The following is a 24,542-nucleotide window of genomic DNA, read 5'->3' as shown; positions in this document are numbered from 1 at the left end:
TTGCAGCACGAAGTCTGCTGTGAGGGATAGTGTCTCACAATACAGAATTTTGACCAGTGATGCTCTGAGGTCACATTCTTGTGCTGTGCAAACTCCCAGGAGAACCCATGGGAGTGCATCAATCCATAGGCTTCCATGGCACATGAGGACTGCTTTTAACATGTGGTGCCACCACTCAGCCAGACCACTGCTTTGAGGTTGGTATGCTGTAGTCCTGAAGGGCTTAGAGCCTGTCATGTTGCAAAGTTCAAGGAAGAGAGCAGATTCGAACTGCCTGCCCTGTTCTGTTGTGGTGGACATGAGACAGCTGAAGTGGGAACCCCAAATTTCAGTGATTGCTTCAATGGTGGATTCAGCAGTTATCCTTCTTAGTGGTGTTATTTCAAACCATTGTGTAGCCCGATTGATCAACAGTAAAACATAGTGGTGACCGTCAGAGACAAGTGGTGGGGTGGGCCAACAAGGTCAATATGTGCATATTGAAAGTGTCCAGTGAAGATTTCCAAGGCCTATGGGTGGCTGTGCATGAATTGAGACTTTGCTATTCTGACATGGGACACATACATGAGCCCAAAGTTTACAGTCTCTCTTCACACGTTAGGCTACACGAACTTGTCTGTCTTCGGATGGGTGTCTGGGCAAATGCTCAAGTGTAACAAATTGTGGAGCTGATCAAATATGACACTTTGGAATTTTTGAGATACAAGAGGACATGTCCCCCAGGATAGGACAAGATTCAGTCCATAGGTTTGTGGATGGGCCTTGAATGGGGGCTTGTAGCTGTTCTCCAGCTTGTTGGGCCTCAGCAAACTGATCACAGTGGAGGGTAGATGACACTGCACTGATATGTGAAAAATAATCTATCACAATTTTCTCCCCACCTTTGAGGCGGTGGACATATATGGTAAAATGGGCAATGTTGTCTAAATGCCAAAACAATCAGGCAGGTGTCCTTGGGTGGGTTTTGAATAGAGTTGCTAAGTGGGAGATTATCATGTAGATGATCAGGAGGCATCCTTCTATGTCCTGTCTGCAGTTGTATACTACTTGAATAGTGCCAGTAACTCCCTGGCAGAGTACTTGCTTTGTGACAACCTGAGCTTGTGTGAGAAGAAACAGAGTGGCTGTCGCACAATGCCCATCTCTTGTCATAGCACAGCTCTGAGAGCAGTGTCACTCACATCTGCTGTTGTGATGAGATATGCTTGAGACAGAGGGGTGCCAAGATGGTGATCTGGGTAAGGCAGTCCTTAATGCTTGCAAAAGTGGGCTGCATCTTGTTCATCCACAAGAGTTTGCATTTGTCAGTGGCATTCCTGCTGGCAAGGGCCTGTGTTAAAGGTGCTTGCAGGAAGGTTGCCTGTGGAAGATGGCTTCTGTAGAAATTTATCAAGGCTAAGAGCCGACATAGTTCTTGACAGTCTTGTGGTGGAGGCAGTTGTCGGATAGTCTCTATACGCTGTGGTGTGGGACAGATGCCCAGTACACTGACAATGTGTCTGAGGAAGATGACTTCCTTGATTTGAAGTCTACATTCATCTCTGTTGATATGACACCATTGTGGCGATGACTTCTTTGAGTTGAAGTCTACATTCATGTATGTTGATATGACACCATTGTGGGAGAGGGTGTCGAAAACTTGTTTGACATGGTTATTGTTAGATCACTTGTCCAGTGAGGAAATTAAAATATCATCAAAATAAGTATAACAGAATGGGAACATGAAGAGGAAACCATCAATAAAGTATTGCCATATTTGTGCCGCTTTTGTAAGTCTGTATGGCATGAATATAAATTGAAACAAATCAAAAGGCTTGATAATGGCTGTTTTGTCAATGTCATTGGTACACTGAAAAAAGAGGCATCCACTAAATAATGGATGAAATTCTGGATATTTGGTACCAAATAGCTGTCGCTAATGATACAATCATTGAGGTTTCTGTAATTACTGCACAACCTGAGAGATCCATTCTTTTTGGGAACTAATGGGAGAATGGCAGGAACTGTTGGAGGGGTGGACTATCACTGCTTGTAAGAGCCTGTCTGAAGACACTTTGGCAGCCCTTAGCGGATCCAGCAGTAGCCAACACGGTCTGTGGTGCACCGGGAGACAGAGGGTGGTGGTGACCTGGTGGACTGTTCTGTTCATAATGGCACATTGTCTGAATCATTGTAGTGGCAGGATGCGTGAAGGCTCCGTAGTGGGCAGCCAAGCGAGCAGTGACCTGCTTACCTCTGCAGGGGTATCTGGAAGCAGTGCTGTAGGCATCTCTATGGATAGTGGTAAAGATGTCGGTAAGGTAGTGATAACAGGTGTAGGTGATCAACGTAGTTGGTCAAGGTATTGTTATGTTGCGCAGAATTCTTGCTCAGAGTATCAGATTTTTTGTTGGATGACATCACCATGTCCCAGGTGAAAGTTCGTATCATGTATGTCAGAGCAGGTTTGTTGAAAATACTGAATACAGTCAATGGTGTGGAGGCACTCCTGAAGGAGCCAGTGACCATTGGATGTGTCTGGAGGGAGGTGGGGGATTGGTGTGAGAATTAAGCTGTGCAGTTCTGTCAAGCCACGGAAGGCGCATTGCCGACAGCAACTGTAACATAGCAAGCTCTTGTCATGTGACAATGGCCTTACAGTCAACCTAAAAAAGACAAATTACATTCATTTCTCTTCTAACACAAATGTTACTAATGAAATGAACCTAAAAATGGGTGAGCACGAGATTTTGAAGGGTGAGTCCTCCAAATTCTTGGATCTGCATATAGATAGCAAAATGAAGTGGCACCACCATATTCAAGATCTGTGCAAAACGCTAAGCTCAGCAACGTTTGCCTTAAGAATAATTTCAGACACTAGGTAAATGAGCACAATAAAAATAGCGTATTTTGGCTATTTTCACCAACTTATGGCCTATGGTATAATATTTTGGGAAAATCAACCAATAGCAAAAAAAGTGTTCCATGCACAGAAGCGAGCAATAAGAATTATGTGTCGAGTACATCCTAGGCACTCGTGCAGGGATCTGTTTAGAGCTCTACAAATCCTTACAACACCTGCCAAATATATCTTTTCCCCGATGTGCTTTGTTTCAAAAAATAGCAACTTATTCATAATCAATAGCTCATACCACAGTTATAACACCCAAAGGAAACTGGATATCCATTATGAGCTAAAAACGAAATGGTCCAGAAGGGGGTTTTATACAGTGGCACCAAGATTTTTAATGCCCTCCCACTGCACATTAAAGAACTGGTTGGAAACATGCCAAAGTTTAAAGAAAATCTGAAGCAGTTCCTTTTAGATGAATCTTGTTACAGTATTGATGAATTTCTTAGCAAAAATGCATAGAATCTCTTGTTTGTGCTTAAACCTTACTGTGTGACCTCTACAATTGATTAATCTTACTCTGTAAGTACAGTGTAACTTAACAATACCCAAATTCATGTATGTCTGTATATGATGCCTGTATAACTTAAAAACAATACCCAAATTTATGTATGACTGTATATTCTTTCAGATGTCCTGTATCTTAACTAATATGTAAGGGTATATGCTAAACTTCACAGTTTCTTTAATCTAATGATAAGATCAATGTATCTGTGCACAAAACAATAATCTGTAAAAAACTTTGACTCATTCTATATCCAGGGATATGTTCCCATATGGATCTATGGAGCACGAAATAAATAAATAAATAAGCATGCAGTTAGTCAGGTCCAGAACCAAGTGGAAGTACCAGAAAGCCCGTGCTGGTAACTGGTTCTGCTGCATCCACGATGATAAATGTTCAGGTGAATTTTTCATTGGGGCTGAGGTCTGGTGTGCAGACTTGCAAGCCATGGACTTGGATTGTGCAATTACACTGCACAATAAAATTAAAGGAACACTTTTTCGAAGCCCCATACTTGTCTACCATTCTGACCCACAACTTTGAAATTTGGCTCAAAGGTACGTGTACAAACTCCCTCTGTAATGACGCAGAAACGTGGCGTCCTGCAACATCGCTCTCGGGCTCAGCGATGTTTCATACAGCGAGGTGTCGACAAGTGCGAAGAAAAGGCCACAGCTCAGAAGTTCGTGTGTGTTGATATGTCACATTGGCACCATATTTCACGACAATTACGCCCAAAGCTTCGACCATAGATACTAGAAGACTGGCCTTGCTGTGCAGAAGTTATGGGGCTAGTGTAGTCCCAACATAAACCACGTGACTGTTGGCAAAACGTGGCGGGATTTCAAATCAGCGGCCTGCCATCCTATGTTTGTATCGTATTTTACCCACATTTCTCAATTGACTGCCAAACGCTTCTGTTAAAAGAAAAGAAGAAATTCCTTGACGTCTATATTTATGTGCTGCTCCACGACTCTGCTGTCAATATCTTTATTCTTGGCTTGTGTGTAACTTCTGTGTGTTTTTTTCTTACAGTAAATGTGTTTTGTTTTTTTCGTATCCAGGGTGTAACTACAAAGCTAATAAAATGTTTTCTTGCCTTTAAATAATATTTTTCATCAGGTTATGGGCCCAGTACACGTGTAAAGGCAAACAACACAGTTTAATTAAAACAATATTTGAAATGAGCGTATGTCTGTAAAGAAACATGACTGCTAGCAGCGATTATAAGGTCAGCATTGATAAGCTTGAAGGACCTGACGACTGGGCTAAATGGAAATGGCATATTTCTATGGTGCTACGTGCATATGGACTAGAAGATATTATTAACGGTACACGTGAACGTGTAGAGTTGCCGCAAGATGCGACAAGTGAACAAAAAGAAGCGTATGTGGAATGGCTCAAGGACGACGCAAAGGCAGCAAGTCTTATAGCAAGTGCGCTAAGTAAACCTGTTGCAGAACTCGTCTTAACGTGCAAGAATGCTAAAGAAATCTGGGACAAATTACGCGCCCGATTTGAACGTAGCAGTACTCAGCGTTTGAATATGTTGATTGAAACATTTTTCCGTGTTAAACGTGATGAATCGGAAGATATTAGTGCACATGTGGCCAAACTGCAAAAGTTATTTGTGGACCTGAACGATGAATTATCAAAACATGAAGAAAATACGCTATCTGAAAGAATCTTAAATGGTCGAATTTTGTCTACACTGGGAAAAGACTACGACAATTTTAAGGATCTCTGGGATACGATACCGACAGAAAAGCAACGCTTGAATTTATTGATTGAAAAACTCTGTACTATTGAACTGCGTGAACAAGACGTTAATGGAAGTGCAGCTTTTGTCGTTTCTAAAACAAGAAAACGGCAAACAAGTAATCAGCAAGTAAAGATGACGAAGTCACAATTAAAACAAAAGTTTCCGTGTAATAAATGCAAACAATTAGGTCACTGGGCAGCAGTGTCCACAGAACACTCGTGACAGCAATAAAAGAAAAGAGAAGAAGCGAGACAGTGAACACGCTGCATTTACTTCATACGCTATGGGTGTGGGTACCAGTAATCACAGTGACCCAAATAAATGGTATTGCGACAGTGGCGCTACAAATCATATCACTCACAACAAACAGTATTTTGTTTCGTATAGTGAATTTGATGTTCCTCAAGTAATTTCATTGGGAAAACAAGATGTGAAAATGTGTGCGTACGGTCAAGGAACAGTTTACATCCAAATCCGACGAAACAATAAATGGTACAATGCTAGAATGGACAATGTTTTATACGTCCCTGATGCAAGTGCTAATCTGTTCTCTGTGAGAGCCATTGCCTGCAGAGGCTACAGTACTAATTTTAGTTATAATAATGTCTGTGTTCGAAAACAAGTCAGTGGTAATATTGTTATGACAGGTTATGTGAAAAATGGACTTTATGTGTTGAACATGCGTGTTGTTAGAAATGCAAAAATGAATCGTATGAGCTTGATGACTTCATCCGAAACATTGCAAGTGTACCATGAAAGGTTTGGTCATCAGAATAAACAACATGTGAAGAATATTTTAAAAGGAATGAACATTAATGTGGAAGATGCCAAGAGTGAATTTTGTGACGGCTGTGCGGTTGGAAAGATGCATAGGCTGCCATTCAAACACGAACAATACGCGCTACCAGTACTGGTGAATTAATCCACGCGGATGTAAATGGACCAATGAGCACGAAATCTTTTGGAGGCAAGCATTATTATGTATGTTTCAAAGACGATTTTAGTAAATTTCGTCGAATTTTCTTTTTAAGACACAAAAGTGAAGTGTGTACTGTGCTTAAGCAGTTTTTAAATGAAGCACGAACTAATGGACATGTTGTCAAACAATTTAGATGTGATGGTGGCAAAGAATTTAACAATAAGAATGACAGTGAACTGCTTGCAGACAGGGGAATAGAGCTACTGATTCCTCCTCCTTACACTCCTGAACAAAATGGTGTGGCTGAACGGGAAAATAGAACCATTGTTGAAGCTGCCCGGTCAATGCTAAATCCGAGTAAATTACCTAAAGGGTTGTGGGCAGAGGCATGTAACACAGCAGTCTACCTAATAAATCGTACTGGAAAATCTTCAGTTGAAAATAAAACCCCTTATGAACTATGGTTTAATCGACCTGTAGGACGACTTGATCATCTCAGAATTTTTGGTACAGGCTGCTATGTTCACATTAACAAACAATTCCGTTCCAAGTTTGATGATAAGGCAGTGTTTGGACGACTTGTTGGATATGTTAATGACAAAGATGGGTTCAGAGTTTGGATTCCACCTAAAAGAAAAGTGGTGTTGACTCACGATGTAAAATTTAAGCCAGAAATTGTTTGTGATTTACATAGTGATCATGTTGAATTTGAAGTCCCTCGGGAAGAATTTAATGATCCGAATTCATCTAAAGATGACCAATGTAAATCTCCTAGGCTGTACACTTCTGGAGGAAGCCAAACTCAAGAAAAAATTGGCACTCTCGATTCTAGAGAAAGTCAAGAGTCGAGTGAATCTGAAGAAAATAAAGAATTAACAGAACTTCTAAAAGCAGAAGCTGCTGAATCTTCTAATGAAGAGAAACAGAAGAATAAAAGACAACGAAGAAAACCAACCTGGATGGAAAGTGGTGAATTTTGTATGGCAACAAAAGTTGATGCACTTGGATACAAAGATCCCAACTGTTTTTCAGAAATATTGCAGTCAAACGAGAAGGAAGAATGGATGCAAGCTATTAGTGAAGAACTTCAATCACTTAAGGAAAACAATACCTGGGTGCTGGTTGACCGTCCGAAGAATGCCAAAGTATTGCAAAACCGCTGGGTTCTACGGCGAAAGGTCGCAGTCAATGGAGGTACTCGCTTTAAAGCCAGATTGGTTGCAAAAGGCTGTATTCAGAAAGCAGGAATTGATTATGAAGACGCCTTTAGCCCTGTGGCACGTTATGACACCATACGAACTCTGTTGGCTGTAGCTGCTTCAAAGAAAATGCTGCTAGAACAATTCGATGTAAAGACAGCTTTTTTGAATGGAATACTTGAAGATGAAGTATATATGGAACAACCAGAAGGTTTCGAAGATGGTACAGGCCGAGTATGTTTCTTAAAAAAAGGTCTTTATGGGTTGAAGCAAGCGCCACGTTGCTGGAACAAACGTTTTGTTGAGTTCATGAAGAAAGCTGGTTTTTCAAACAGTGATGCAGACCCATGCCTATTTTATCGTAGACAAAATGGAAATAGCCTTTATGTGGCAATCTACGTTGATGATGGCCTGATTGTCGGCAGTAACAAGAAAGAAATTGCTGTTTTTATGGATGTTTTACAACATGAATTCGAAATAGCAACTGGCAGTCTTGACAATTTTCTTGGCATAAAAATAAAGCAATATGAAGATGGAGCAATAATGATAAGTCAAGAGAAATACGCAGAAGAAATTCTGCAAAGATTTCGAATGGCAGAATGCAATACAATCTCAACTCCTATTGGACGTGAGGACAATAATCAAAACGTGAAGCAATTGGTTGTCTCATGTACCTTTCAACAGTAACTCGTCCAGACATCCACAACCGAGGCGGAAATAATTGCAGCTAGTGAAGGAGCAAAAGAGTTAGTTTGGTTACGTCGTCTGCTATCAGAATTAGTGGAAATGCCAGGGCAGCTTCCAGTTCTTTACATTGACAATGCTAGTGCATTGAAGTTGGCAAAAAATCCAGAATATCATCGACGTTCTAAACATATAGAGGTCCGACATTTCTATGTTCGTGAAAGATATCTGAACGGTGAGATTTTCTTGGAACACATTGATGGACACAATCAGTTGGCAGATATTTTGACGAAACCTCTTGAACGAGTTCGATTTAATTTTCTATGTTCAGAAATTGGCATGCAAGAGACAAAGCAATAATTTCATGATTTTTTCTTTTGGAGGAAGTGTTAAAAGAAAAGAAAAAATACCTTGACGTCTATATTTATGTGCTGCTCCACGACTCTGCTGTCAATATCTTTATTCTTGGCTTGTGTGTAACTTCTGTGTGTTTTTTTCTTACAGTAAATGTGTTTTGTTTTTTTCGTATCCAGGGTGTAACTACAAAGCTAATAAAATGTTTTCTTGCCTTTAAATAATATTTTTCATCAGCTTCCAACAAAAATTAGTTTTTTATTTGCGAAAATTATGCCAGAACTACATTTGACCTGGATTTGTTCACAGTACCATTTATAAAATCTAACAAATACATCGGACGCCACTCTGGTGGGTAGCGAGACGAAATTACTATAAACTATCAATTAAAGTAAAATGTCGTTAAAATTCTTTTAAACAGTAAGAGTGGGATCGTGTCAAGACTTTAAACATTGGATTTCTGGGATTGCTGTTCGATGCCCGGCTTACTTGGCTTCCACATATTCGTGAGCTCAAGCGTCAGTGCTGGCAGCATCTGAATGCCCTCCGCTGCCTCAGCAACACAACTTGGGGTGCAGACCGTAACATGCTGCTGCAGCTCTACAAAGCCCTTGTGCTGTCCCGACTGGATTATGGGAGTGTGGCATATGGCTCAGCGTCGCCCTCAGCGTTGCAACTGCTGGACCCCGTTCACCACTGTGGGGTTCGACAGGCGACAGGAGCATTCCGCACCAGTCCTGTTAATAGCCTACTTGCTGAGGCTGGGGTTCTTCCACTCCACATTCGGCGTCAACAACTCTTAGCCACCTATGCTGCCCATGTCCGTTGTTCTCCCCGTCACCCTAACTACCGTCTCCTTTTCGCCGATGCGGCAGTCCATCTTCCACGCCGGCGGCCGCGATCAGGCCACGCAATTGGGATCCGTGTTCGGTCACTCCTTAGTGAACTCGAGTCTTTGCCTCTTCCATCTGCTTTTCAGGTCCGCCCACATACACCACCTTGGTGTATCCGTCGGCCGCAGCTTCAGCTGGACCTCTCCCAATGGCAAAAGGATTCAGTTCCTCCTGCAGTCTTGCGCCGCCAATTTCTTGCTCTTCTCGACGCATCCCGTGACTCGGAGGTTATCTATACCGATGGCTCGATGGTTGATGGCCGTGTGGGGTACGCTTATGCTCATGCGGACTATGTCGACCAGCGCTCCTTGCCGGACGGCTGCAGTGTTTACACCGCAGAACTGACAGCCATTTTTCGTGCCCTTGAGCATATTCGTACCAGCACTGGAACGTCCTTCGTCATTTGCAGTGACTCGCTCAGCAGTCTACAGGCTCTTGACCAGTGCTACCCACGCCATCCCATTGTTGGTGCCATCCAGGGGTCCATCCACGCTCTTGAACAGCGTGGTCGTTCGGTGGTGTTCATATGGACCCCGGGACACGTTGGGATCGCGGGAAACGAACTCGCCGACAAGTTAGCCAAAGAGGCTACCCGCAAACTGCCGTTGGAGATCGGCCTCCCGGAAACTGATCTCAGAACCGTTTTGCACCGTCGGGTCTTTGGGTTGTGGGGAGATGAATGGCGCACTCTGTTTGCACCCAACAAGCTGCGGCAGGTAAAGGAGACAACGACTGTGTGGGGTTCCTCCATGCGGGCCTCTCGCAGGGATTCTGTTGTTCTGTGTAGGCTCCGCATTGGCCACTCTTGGCTGACGCATGGTCATCTGCTGCGTCGAGAGGACCCCCCTCATTGCCGCTGTGGTGCGAATATGACGGTGGCCCATATATTGTTGGACTGTCCTCTTTTAACAGCCCTCAGGCGAACTTTTAATCTCCAGGGTGCTTTATCATCTCTTTTAGGTGACAATGTCTCTATGGCAGATCGGGTTTTAAGTTTTATTCGCGCAAGTGGCTTTTATAGGTCCATTTAACTTTTGTAACATCACCCTCTTTTGAGCTGTCTCTTTTAATTAGTTTTGTGTTGTAATTCGACTCCACCCTACACTGTTAGGCTGGAGGTTTTAACGTGTTGCAGTGTGGCTGGCTCATCCTATTATTTTCGTGATCAGCCAGCCACAGTCCTCTGCTGTGCAGCTTTCGTTCCTTCTGCCTTTGTTCTCTATGTTGTTTTTGTTGCTGTGCTCTGTTTTCCGTGTTGTCTTACAATGGACCATGGGGCTTTTCTTCCCCTGGAGTTTTTCTTTTAGTGCTTCGCCTGCCTGGTTGATAGTTTCACTCTGCTCTGTGTTTTTATGAAACAAGGGACTGATGACCTTTGTAGTTTGGTCCCTTTAATCTTTAACCCAACCAACCAAACATTGGATTCGCCACGTTTTGAGCTCCAGTCACTTATAAAAGAAAATGGGATATGGGAATTGTGTCAACTATAGGTGTCAAAATTGTTGACTTTAGGAGCAGGTCCATTTTAGAGTATCAATTTTAGGTGCACTTCAAAGGTTCAGTTCCCACTATTTTTACAAAAGTTTAAACTATCAGTTTTAAAAAAATGATATTTTGGATGAAAGGTGAGACTTTGCTGTTTCAGAAAATAATTTTGGAGGGTAAGTTTAAAAAGACAGACACTGTAAATACAAATTATAGATATACATTGTAAATAATAACTAACCTTGCGCGTATGTGCAAATGGCTTAAAATTTTTCCTTTTCAGGGCCTGTATCCAAAGCTGCCTTCGGTTTTCATCCTTAGGGAGCCTATAAGTAGGAACGAGAAACGATTATACTTACTTCTGTAACCGAATTATCACAGATACTTTCCAAAATGTAATATAAGTTACTTTAATTTATGTGATACTCTATTTCAATTGTAAAAAACATATAAAAGTCACTTCAGCAGATTTCAATAAACGCATCTGCACTATCATAGAAACACACGTGAAATGTAATGCCATTTCCCCCGACAAAACGCTGAGTTCAGCCATAAGCGCAACACGAAACAACCATGTTTTGCCAACATCCACGTGACTTCAGCCCAGAGATGTTGGAGCCACGAAAACGACATCAGGGCCTGTCTATTATATTTATGGTCGAAGGCCCAAAGCCACCGTGGACGTGTCACACGATGCAAAGGTCGTCACACCTCATCTTACCTACATTTCACCACTTCTTTTGGCGTCTCTGCGGTGGAGGTCAGGGCCGCGACACCCGACTCCGAAATCACATGGTTTTCTTATGGATGGCCGAGGGAATTTTAGCCACGCCGCCTGTCAGAATCGGCACGAAAACGCCTCAGGGGATGACAAGGGCGTCAGTGAAACCACGCCTTGCCTAGGGGTTTTAATTCCCATACATTTCGCTGTCAAAAATTAGGGTTGGCAGATATTGCGTTTTTTCGGATTTATAGACTTTTTTCGACTATTTTTGGTACTTCGTTTTCTCTTTCTCCAGAATCCTTACTACTCATTGTTTTTCTTTTTTAAAAGGTTCATTTTTGTGCAAATACTTTCCCGAATTTCGGAAGAACTTTAAACGTTGTGGCACCATAGCATGTTTGTTTGCATGGATATAAGTACTGCATAATAAATGTTCATGGTGGTTAAGATATGAGTTGGTAGCACAACCAATTATTTCTTGAGAATTTATGCATAGCAGCCACTGCTACTGCTGCTACTAAGCGTTTTGCCCTTATTCTGTTTGAATCTTACTGGTACAATCTGGTTTGCTTCTAGAATACAACGTATTGTGTCCAACTGCTGACGTCCATAACGATCTGACATTATGGTATTACAAAAGCTTTCATTTAATCATATTCCTTACCACACATAACTACCACACGTGAACATAACACGTCCCTATAATGCACTTTCGGAAAACGTTGTTGAGAGAGAGCACACATGATTGTTGCGTAGCTTCTTATTACTATTAGGGGTTATTGTCAGTATTACCAGCATCTCTTCACCAGTAAACACAGCGGGATGCATTTCCGACTCACAGCTCTTCTTGCGAGACCAACTAGTAAGTAGGCATTCTCGTATTAAAAAAGGCAATTTACGTACCAGTGTAGTAAAATGGCTGTTTTAACTAATTTTAGAATAAGTGGATATGGAATTGAAGATTCGCACAAGATTCACCCCAAGGAAAAAACTTAAATCTAGACGCACTCAAGTGTAACTGAAGATTTGAGAAAATACGTTTTCTTGGGTTAAACCGGGACCGAACGAATATCTGGCGTTATGTGTTTTATGCAGAAAGGAACTTAACATTTCTCACGGCTGCCAAAACGACGCGCCAACACGCAGATGTGAGGTACATGCATTAAAAGAAAAATGTAGTGCTGCTTTAAAGAAATTGCAGAATTATTTCGTACGTAAAACAGAATACAACGGGACATCACAATGTCGCTTCAAGTAAACTGGCTTTAGTGTATCATGCAGTGAAGCACAACCACAGTTACTCCAGTTTGGTCTGCGGAAATAAGCTCGTTTAACACATTTTTGAAGATTCTGCGACGTCTTCAAAGATTTATTGTGGACGAACAAAAGCGGAAATGTTGATGCAGAACGTGTTGGCTCCTCAAAGTGTGAATGACTTGTTTTTTTGCATTCGCAACAGATGCGTCGAATAAGGGTAACAGAAAGATATTTCCTGTAACTTGCATTCGCTACTTTGACAAATTGAAAATGCTGATGAAACCTCTTCTGGAGCGACTGATTTGCTACTGCGAAGTTGAATGTAAATAAGGGTTTCTTCATAGAGTGCTGATAATGCAAACGTTAATTTTGGCACGAATACATAAGTTTTTCATTCACTTCTCAATAATACTAAAAACAATATAAAGGCGAATTGCACCACTTATATACTCCACAATACAGTTGAGAATGCGACTGATAAGTCAGATATCGATGTGGAAAGTGAACTGAAATCAATTTTCCTGTTCGTGGAACTGAAATGGACAGAGATATATATATCACAGATTGGCTGTGATATATATTACCGAGACATGTTCGTACAAGACGACTTTCTTAACTAAAGAACTTAATTAACAAATAAATTTTTAGCAGTCAACCGTGCTTTGTAATCTGATTACAATAATTTTGATCGAAAACATGAATGTATGAAACGGTATGTATTACGAAGAAAAAATGTGACCTTGTTATGTGTGTAAACTTATTTATTTGTGATGGTAAAAAGTTTGTATGCTAGAAGTCAATATACAAAAAACAAAAAAAGTTGACTTACTTTGACTACAGCTGTAGGCCTAAACAGGATTCTTCTGAACAGGGATGCCATCAAGAACTCTTTCCAAATTATTGATGAGTATCCAAAATTTTTGAGGTCAGTTTTTTTTAATGAAAACCCTGAGTGAGACATCATGCCAGAATTATACCTCCATTGTATGAGCAACATTGGAAATCTGTTGGGTATAGCTAACAGAACATTAGAAGGTTGCTCATGTTTGTATTGATAGCTTTTATTTATTTATTTATCATGTTTACTTCTTGTATCATGATCATGATATTCACTGTTTGTTTTGTAAATTGTATGTTTGTGAGGATCTCAAGCTGTTTGAAAAGGTTTCTGCAAGAGCATCAGGGATGCACTCTATCCATAATTCTAGTGACTCTTCTCTGTGAAATAAAGACTTTGTTTGTGACTGGTTACTTCAAAATATGATGCTATATGTAAATGGAAATATCCTAAGTATGCAGCTTTGTTTCCAAGCCACACAGCTGAAATTGAGCGAATAGCAAATGCTGCTGAATTCAGTCTTTTACCTAGGTTGTTGATGTGAACTGACCAGTTTAGATGGTTGTTTATTTGTAATCCCAGTAGTTTGGAAGACTCAACTCTCAATATTTCTTTGCCACCATATTTTATTTCAGTGTCTTCCTGTTTTTTATTTGCTATTTGAAACTGTATGAATTGAGTCTTGTGCACATTGAGTGACTGAGTATTTGAAGTGAAACAATCTAGAACTTATATGAATACAGTGGTAGCAGTGTTCTCTAGACTGCAATGGGTGTTTTGTCAATCATAATGGTTGTGTCATGAGCAAACAGGGTGAAGTGTGCTTTTTGTGACATACAGCATGGCAGATCATTGATAAAGATGAGGAAGAGTAAGGGGTCCAGAACTGAGCCCTGTGGCACTCTACATTTTACTGTGTCTCAGTCAGAGCAGGCAGGTGCCATTGCAGAATTGTTCAATACTACCTTATGCCGTCTAGATATGACTCGAGCCACATCCTTACTTTACCACTTAATCCATAGTGCTTAGCCTTTGTAATTTTGTGACCTACACAGTCAAATACTTTAGACAGATAATTGAAGATTCCAGCTGGTGACATTTTATAGTTTATGGCTTCAAGGATTTGAGTGACAAATGATAAAACGGCATGTTCAGTTGAAGTACCCTTTTAGAGTCCAAATTGATTTTTATTAACGATTTTATTTTTATTAAGATGATCCATGAGTCTCTTGAATATTAGTTTATCTAGGATTTTGGAGAGCCTTGTTAACAGTGAAATTGGCCGGTAGTTGGAAACATCAGCTTTATCACAGTTGCATATTTGAGTCTTATTATGGACAGTACTTTGATTTATCGACTCATTAAATATGTGACATAGAACTTCAAGAATATATTTTCAGCAGTGCTTCAGTACTTTGATAGATATATTATCAAGACCAGTAGAAATTTTATTTTTCATTTGCCTTATTACCTTCTCAGTCTCTTTGGTTGTAATATAGGGTACATGCATCTGACTAATTTTGTTCTGCACTGTTTTTTGTAGAAGATTCGTGGCTTCAACTCTAGACCCTTTACAACAAATTTGATCTGCTATTGTCAAAAAATGGTTGTTGAAGATATTGGCAACTCTATCACCTTCATCTACCATGCTTCAATTATGACACACTCCGATACTGTCGATATCTTCTGTATATTTTCCTGTCTCCCTTATGACCACATTCCAAATAGTTTTTATTTTATTATCTGAATTGTTAATTTCAGATTTAATACACATGATCTTAGATTTTGTAATGACACTCTTCGGGATGCTACAGTATAATTTTTAGTGCTCCCTATCCTGATGTTTGTTAGAATTTCTGAGGGAGGCATAAAGTATTCTCTTTGTTTTACAAGATGTTTTGATCCCTTTACTGAACCATTGTCTTCTGTAGTCACTTAGATTGGAGTTTTTCTAAATTCTCTTGGGAAATACCACTTCAAAAATGGTAACAAATTTATTCGGGAATAAATTAAATTTAGCATTGACATCTTTAGCCTGACATAGGGCCTACTGTGTTCCATTACAACTGCTGCAAATGTCTGCTGAAAGTTTTCAGATTGTCACTATTGAATAGTCTAAAAGCTCTATTGATAAAACTACTCTTGTTACCTGGGCTTATATCATGTATTTTTAACAACTGCCCATCATGGTCGGAAAGTCCATTTAAATTTGTGTTACATATATGTTATCAATTCTGTTATTGTCTACAAATGTATTGTCAGTCAGACTTGTGCAGTTCTTAGTCACCCTCGTCAGAAAGTGAACAACTGTCCTTAGAGTAAAACAGCTAATTACATTCTCAAAATCTGTTCTACCATTATTATGGGTAAGGTAATTTACACTAAAACCGCCAAGCATGATTATTTAGTTGTTTAGAACAGGTGAGTTAAAAGTGATTCTGTTTGCTTAAGGACTATAGTAAGCTTTCCTAAGGGTGCTCTATAAACAGTAATCACATAAACAGGCAAAGTATCATCACATAAAGAGGCAAAGTATTAATGTGGATCTCAATGCAACAAGCCTCAAAATGTTGATCAACACAAAATTTTTTTTACATCTACAGACTTGTACACTATATTATTTTTAACATATATTATTGCTCCACCTTTATCCATTGTAGTTCTAGTATAACAAGCTGCTAAGTTGTACTTATATAGTTGCACCATTGCAGTCCTTTCTGTCAAATGCTGTTCAGTAACACATGATATACAGGGTATTGTTTATTGCATTTCTGTCATTAATGCAAACAAACAACTGGTCCTGTTTGTTTCTTAGACCCATTATATTCTGATGAAAAATACAAAATTTGTCATTTCTTAAACACTTTGGTCTGATGTCACTGTTTTGTTGTAAATTGAAATTCGAGATTATAGGCAATGTACGTGCAAATTTTTGACTTAAATTAGTTGCAGTAGTTGCAGTATTTATTCAGAGATGAAGAGGCTCACGCAGGATACAGTAGCATGGAGAGCTGCATCAAACCAATCTTTGGATTGAAGACTACAACAACGATATCATGATCATGATCATCATCATCATCCTTAAATTAGTCCTGGAACTGAGGCTGGGTACCAAAAATCCTGTAGAGTAGTGCGTTTCCTGGTTCTTGTGCTTCTTCTGCTTACCTCTGTTAGGCCTACTGCTGATGATGGTGGAGACACATCAGGTGGAGCAGAGTCTTGTACTGCTATAGATTGTGGAGGGACTAAGACTGATGAAGTGTCTTGAGTCACTAAAGGAAGGTCAACAGTAGATGAAATTTCTACCGCTGCAGCTGGTGAATGCAGGTTTGATGACTGTGTTTTGAGATTCCACTGTTGCTGCACCTGAAGTTTGTGATAACGCTCCTGCTGTGCAATCTGTTATTTGCACAGGTATGATTGGATCTACAGTACTTCTCACAGCTAACAGGGGAACTGAGATAATGTTTACTTTACTTGTTGATAGAACAGCTTTCATTATCTCAGCACACAGGGCATCTTTACCCCTACTATTTCGGTGCAGACCATGTTTTATAAAGTGCTCTCTCACAGAGCTGTTAACTGGTATGAAACTAGCATTGGGAAATGATTTACAAATTTTTCATAGTTTCCTATTAGTTTTCGCGATTTCAATATTAACACACGGTTTTTCTATAAAATCATGCCTTATGGAATAACAAGAACAAAAAAGTTAATTCGTGGGCTATTGTGAAGTCTGTCTTTCAAAACTCTCATTGCCCACGTACTTTCATTACTCTTACAGTAGATGCCGTTGGCGCCTCCCATCACAATACACTTGCTTCTAGACTGTAAGGAGCTTCCACAGTTTTTTGGAATTTCAGATAAAGGCGCTTCTGGTTTGACAACGCCAGTTACATCAAGTCTTTGGTGAGCATTACTTCAAATTGTGGCGAATCCTTTACCATGGCTATCTGCAATAACATGTTTTTTACTATATTTCTTCGGTACATCGGTATGTGCGCGATTTGTGTGATGTACGTTTTTTGTTAACTGTGTCTTTCACATTCATTTCATTATTGCGTGCATTGCACAGCTTCTCACTGCCATTGTTTTTCCTAATACTAAATTTAGACAATGTTTCTCCATTCTGCCAACACGGTGGTTTTGAATGTTCATTTCCACTTACCAGTATTGGTTCAGTTTCTTCACTCATGGAAAGAGCTTGAAATTTGTTTTTAAGCACCAGTTGTTCACTGTTTTCACTTTCTGGCGATTTTTTTATGTTCTAACTTTTGTTTTTATATGAAGAATTCTCTGAATTCAAGACTGACTGACTAGAAAGTGCGAACAAGGACAGTAGCGATTTAGCGAAGCGGTTATGTTTCTTTTCCGCTATATCATTACATAAAGCGCCAAATATTTATAAGGTAGTGGGATTCTTGTTCAGCATACTAGGTTCGCTAATGCTTTTGTGGAAAGAGTGTTCTCATTAATGAATAACAAACGGAATGAGACAAAAAACAGATGTGGCACAGAAGCAGAGCTCCAAGTTATGGTTAATTTTAATCAGTTAATGTAAAGAATTTTTTGAATATGTAAAACAAGATCTTACATTATTGAAAGATGTGAAAGCATCTACAAAATACCTGTAAACGTTGGATGAAGTTTTATAATTTTTTTTTTCGTACCGGTATATGTAACTAAATCTCATTATTATAATATGCAGAAACAATAACTATATATTCATTATCGTCTCTAAAAAATTAGAAAATTCGAAAATACTTCGTCTTTTTTCTTTAAAAAACGGTGAAGCACCGAGAATGATCCGTTTTTTCCCTCAAAAAATTTGATAACCCTACTCAAGAACGACAGTTTGCAGTGTGACGATCAACAAGAGGACGTTCTTGACAGCGTTTGACACCGCTGCCAGCCCCTGGCCCTTTCTGTAAGGACATCGTGGGGCTGCAATCCACTGAAAGTGATCTTGACTCCTTTGGAGTGTAGTGCGACCACAGTTTCTGTTCTGGTATACAAGGTAGAACCACTAGGGACCATTCAAAACCTCCGCCCGTCCACAGGAGGGTGTAAAACAGAAGCTGAAAAAGCATAAAACCTCTTTGCTGCTTTGTATCACGTTCACATTTCGTTGAACGGTTTTGAACGATCCCTAATGTTTCTACCCAATATAACAGAGCAAAAATTGCGGTCCCACTACTACCCACAGGGATCAGATCATGTTCAGTGGGGTTGTGCAACCCTACAATTCTCGAGTGCGGGCCGGTAACACTCTGAAACGGCAGGCACCGCTCGGAGACGACGCTCCTAAGCACACCTGAGCTACAGGCTGACGTCCAGACCTTGTAAGATCTGTAGGATAATATTCTATACTGACTTAATGATGACATCTTAGATGCTTTACTTCAAATAAGCTTAGACTGTATTGTGGTCATGTTTTAAAGCCTGTTTGCTGTCTGACTCCTTTAGGGGTCACGGGAGTCATTCAAATGTTCGAGATTTGTTGATAATGTAACAAAAAATACAGTTCAAACAAGTAACAAATCCACTGCATTCAGGAAAAATTTGGATTCCAAAACGCAAATTCTTAAGAAGGAAAAAAAGGAAACTGGATTCATTTGAAATTATATTTAATTCAAATGCGCATGTTTAAGATTGACTCTGATGGAGTTGTTCTATTTAGTAGCATGTTTGCACCTGGTATGAGAGAATTAGCCACCTACATTTATCATAGACACCCAGGGGACGCCCAGATGTGTAGAAAATAGTAAGCGAAACACACCCTACGTGGAGGCTTCTCTCGTGTCTCCCATCACTTCAATTGCGGTGCTATTAAAACAAATTTAGCACAACAAAATTGTTTCGCAAAAAACTGAAGTGAACGCTTTACAACACAATAAGAATGAAGTCGACTTAACACAAAAGAAAACCTCATTTTCTGAGTACTCGTGAAAAAAGTTCTAACCTTTCACGTCATAAAAAGAAACCATGCAATGTCAAAAGAAATAAAAGAAGTTGTCTTTGATAATCGGAATTTCCCCGCTATTATCACGTTTTTGCTACTTCTGGGAAATTATACAGCAGTTCAAGCAATATCCAGGTTTGTCTGGGCAGGTTGTACACTCGTATGGTGTATCAGTGCGCTTGCCTTGTTCCGCGTGCACTTATTAAACACCGCTTCTTCATAACTTGCTTCTTCACTGCAGTAGGTTCAAATGGCTCTGAGCACTATGCGACTTAACTTCTGGGGTCATCAGTCGCCTAGAACTTAGAACTAATTAAATCTAACTAACCTAAGGACATCACACACATCCATGCCCGAGGCAGGATTCGAACCTGCGACCGCAGCGGTCACGCGGTTTCAGACTGAAGCGCCTTTAACCGCACGGCCACACCGGCCGGCCTTCCCTGCAGTAGCTTCCCGCTTTTGCACAACGTGTGTTTGTTTGTGATGTTTCTTGCTCACATTTCGTGGAACGTCCATTGGTGGAAGGAAGCCCTTTATAATGTTCATTCTGTAATCGCACAACGTCATTTTATTTCCTGAGTATTTGTTGTGTAGATATTGAGAATTGAAAACTAGCATGTCAATGACAGGAAAGAATAGTTTTTTTCAGCCAGCGGATAGTCTTTCGTTCACATAAATAATACGATAACATCTGATCTTGTTTATCAATCTCAGACATACATGGATTGTACCTAATCATACGCAAATGTTTCGTGACTATTTGCTGGCGCGCTTTCGTCACTTGCTCCATAACATTTATATGTTTTATATGAAAATGTAGGAAACCTCTCGTTGATCCTTCCATTTTCCAATCATAACTCCGTTAGAATACCGCGCAATTGTCTCTGCTCTCCCAAGGTTTGCCGATACAACGTCTTCGGGGGTATACTTGCTATTTAATTTCAGAGTTCCTGTGGAAAGTGTTTTTAGGTTCAACATAGTTGCAGCTAAATGAAAACTGTTATAATAATTGTCCAAATAAATGTGATGCCCAACATGTAGCTTTTCTGCCATCAAATACAAACGACCTTTTAGTGTGACCTTCCCCCCCCCCCCCCCCCCATATCTCCACTACTTCCCGTGTACACAGCGCACCTGTTTGTGAAACCGACTGGATTGTTGAGCGTGTGCATCTTAATGCCATATTTATTAGGTACGTTTGCTTTTTATGTATTGTCCAAATGACAATCTTCCCCTCCAAAGAATCATTGATTCGTCTATTGATAAATCTCTTCCCGGGTAATACACTTGAGACATTCTCGTGTTAAAATAATCGGATGTAGATCGTATCTTATATCAACTATCGTCTGGTTTCGGGTTTCCTGGAAGTGGATTTTTTGCAAAATGCAGAGAACGTAATATGAGCAAATACCGGTCTCTGCTGATACTCATCGCTATTCCTCTATTCTCAAACAGCGGTTCTTTCTTCCAGTAGTCTTGTAATCGCGGATATTTAACGTTACCCATATGTAACGAAACTCCCAGGAAAACTAGTAATTCGTCTATACTTAGAGGTTTCGATTTACAGATCCTAGATCCCTCTTTTGTATTTTCGCTCAGCAATATGTTGACTGCGTTATCGTTCGTTTCGTCAACTACAAGTTGCAACAATTCGTCTGTTACCAATAATCTGAAGAAATCCATAGGAGAATTGCCAGCAGGATGAATTTGCAAAACTTCTTCCTTCGTAAATGGGTGATACTGCATATTATGTGGTTCTTTATGCCAGGACTCACCTGCACAAACGTCGTGATCCGTATCGTCGGATTCGGAACTGTCACGAAACAGATTCGAAAGCTGTGCTTCCACGCTATCATCACTCTGCAATTCTTCTGCAGCCTCTAAATGACAATCTCCGTGGTATGCGAAGTCCTCACTACACAGAAAATCACTGTCGTCTAGTACACAAGTAACTGTTCCTCTGTCTGTTTAACACTTTTCCTGCTCCTTTCCACATTGGAAGGTCCAGATGTCGGTTCATTAGCCGCCATTACGAACAATATACGTGTGATAACAGACCACACAAAACAAAAGTTTACACGCTTTGATGTTGGCTTAAAGGCCTGGCCAGACAGAATGCGGCCTGACCGTCCGGCCTGTGGCCTTGAACCGCAGCCGGCAGGCCGCACTGTTGAATCACTCGTTATTGTGCGGCGGCGGTCACAGAGTGCGGCTTTGACGCACCGGCAGCCGGACTGCCGCACCGGCCGCCGCCGAGTTGTCACAGATTCGCCGCAAGCCGGAGCGGCTGCTTGCCTCTGTTGGAGCATTCAACTGCTCTGCTGTCACACTAGAAGCAGCGGCTTGAGGCGGTTTTTGTCTTGCAGCTCGTAGTGCATGCACACAGAAAGACTTGTAGCGGAGGTTAGAGAGTACAACTTTTTGTATGATACACGCGATCCTGATTTGGAGGTAGAATACATTTGTCCTCGATATACTCTTGATAGAAAGCTAAATAGTGTCACTGTGACGTCCATAACTTCCAATATCAACTACTGTAAACTCAGTAGTATGGATCAACGATCGCCAGGAGAACTAGCGAAAAGAACTGTTTGTAACAGAACTGGGATCCACTATCCTTCGGGCATTTTAACCTGATAGCCTGTCCATCTATGCTTCCAAGGCAGTTCGGAAACCCCTAGTTCTGTAAATCCTTCTTCAGGTTTCTTCCACATCTCTGTTGTAGTAGTAAAATACTTGGGCTGTAGAACAGTCCATATTGCCTGGCACACTTGTTTCACATTATCTGAGACTGTTGAACGTCCTAACCGAAAAGAAAAAGCTATGCTCTGGTGACTGTCGCCTGTAGTCAAGTATCTGGAAAAGATTAAAATCAATTATGATAGAACGAATAGATAAGTTAACGACCAAAGATATGTTTGTTTAAATTCAATGAATACAATCTACACTCCTGGAAATGGAAAAAAGAACACATTGACACCGGTGTGTCAGACCCACCATACTTGCTCCGGACACAGCGAGAGGGCTGTACAAGCAATGATCACACGCACGGCACAGCGGACACACCAGGAACCGCGGTGTTGGCCGTCGAATGGCGCTAGCTGCGCAGCATTTGTGCACCGCCGCCGTCAGTGTCAGCCAGTTTGCCGTGGCATACGGAGCTCCATCGCAGTCTTTAACACTGGTAGCATGCCGCGACAGCGTGGACGTGAACCGTATGTGCAGTTGACGGACTTTGAGCGAGGGCGTATGGTGGGCATGCGGGAGGCCGGGTGGACGAACCGCCGAATTGCTCAACACGTGGGGCGTGAGGTCTCCACAGTACATCGATGTTGTCGCCAGTGGTCGGCGGAAGGTGCACGTGCCCGTCGACCTGGGACCGGACCGCAGCGACGCACGGATGTACGCCAAGACCGTAGGATCCTACGCAGTGCCGTAGGGGACCGCACCGCCACTTCCCAGCAAATTAGGGACACTGGTGCTCCTGGGGTATCGGCGAGGACCATTCGTAACCGTCTACATGAAGCTGGGCTACGGTCCCGCACACCGTTAGGCCGTCTTTCGCTCACGCCCCAACATCGTGCAGCCCGCCTCCAGTGGTGTCGCGACAGGCGTGAATGGAGGGACGAATGGAGACGTGTCGTCTTCAGCGATGAGAGTCGCTTCTGCCTTGGTGCCAAAGATGGTCGTATGCGTGTTTGGCGCCGTGCAGGTGAGCGCCACAATCAGGACTGCATACGACCGAGGCACACAGGGCCAACACCTGGCATCATGGTGTGGGGAGCGATCTCCTACACTGGCCGTACACCACTGGTGATCGTCGAGGGGACACTGAATAGTGCACGGTACATCCAAACCGTCATCGAACCCATCGTTCTACCATTCCTAGACCGGCAAGGGAACTTGCTGTTCCAACAGGACAATGCACGTCCGCATGTATCCCGTGCCACCCAACGTGCTCTAGAAGGTGTAAGTCAACTACCCTGGCCAGCAAGATCTCCGGATCTGTCCCCCATTGAGCATGTTTGGGACTGGATGAAGCGTCGTCTCACGCGGTCTGCACGTCCAGCACGAACGCTGGTCCAACTGAGGCGCCAGGTGGAAATGGCATGGCATGCCGTTCCACAGGACTACACCCAGCATCTCTACGATCGTCTCCATGGGAGAATAGCAGCCTGCATTGCTGCGAAAGCTGGATATACACTGTACTAGTGCCGACATGGTGCATGCTCTGTTGCCTGTGTCTATGTGCCTGTGGTTCTGTCAGTGTGATCATGTGATGTATCTGGCCCCAGGAATGTGTCAATAAAGTTTCCCCTTCCTGGGACAATGAATTCACGGTGTTCTTATTTCAATTTCCAGGAGTGTATTAAGTACAAAGTTCTCTCTAGCGGGACATTCGAAACTAGATGTTACTATCGTTTGCTGTATTCGTAAACACCGCAGATAAATTCATCACTCCACTCGTAACTACGTTGTGGGATAGCACTTTCTTCCGCCGAACCTTTCATATGATACAGCAAAACTGAAATGGAATAATTTATATGACTTCTATTTCAAGCACAAAGAGGCCACAAACGGTAAAACTTACCTCAAACAAACGGCTTGTCTGTGCCTTGTATCAATTGGCTTTCTCCAGTTCGTTGTGCATTTCTCGGTGCTACCTTTTTATCAAGCGATGCATTTCCTCGAAACATTCTCGCGACATACGAAAATATTTGAAGAACCTATCTTCGTCAGACTCTAGATCAATATACAGGCGATGGTATTCTCCTAAGCTTTCTCTCTTGCTATCAATGTCGTGCACCCAACATCTCCTCTTCTTGGTGCCATTTCGTATCGCTAAAGCAAGCTACTCATTTCTGCAATAAAAAATTTAAAAAAAAATAAAAAAAACCTTGCACAAAGATAACGTGTCCCGCGTGCAGATTCCAAATCGTCTAACGCAAGACAATCGCGTTACGCATGCAAGCTTAATAATGGATTTCGGCCCCTTCCACAGTGTAACAGCTGACGCATCAAGAGTCGCTGCGGCCGGCCGTTGCCTGTGTGGCGTCCCTGGCCCAG

This window comes from Schistocerca serialis, chromosome 10, assembly GCF_023864345.2.
Source record: "Schistocerca serialis cubense isolate TAMUIC-IGC-003099 chromosome 10, iqSchSeri2.2, whole genome shotgun sequence".
NCBI lineage: Eukaryota > Metazoa > Arthropoda > Insecta > Orthoptera > Acrididae > Schistocerca > Schistocerca serialis.
The sequence above is the reverse complement of the archived record's forward strand: the minus strand, read 5'-3'. Positions refer to the sequence as shown.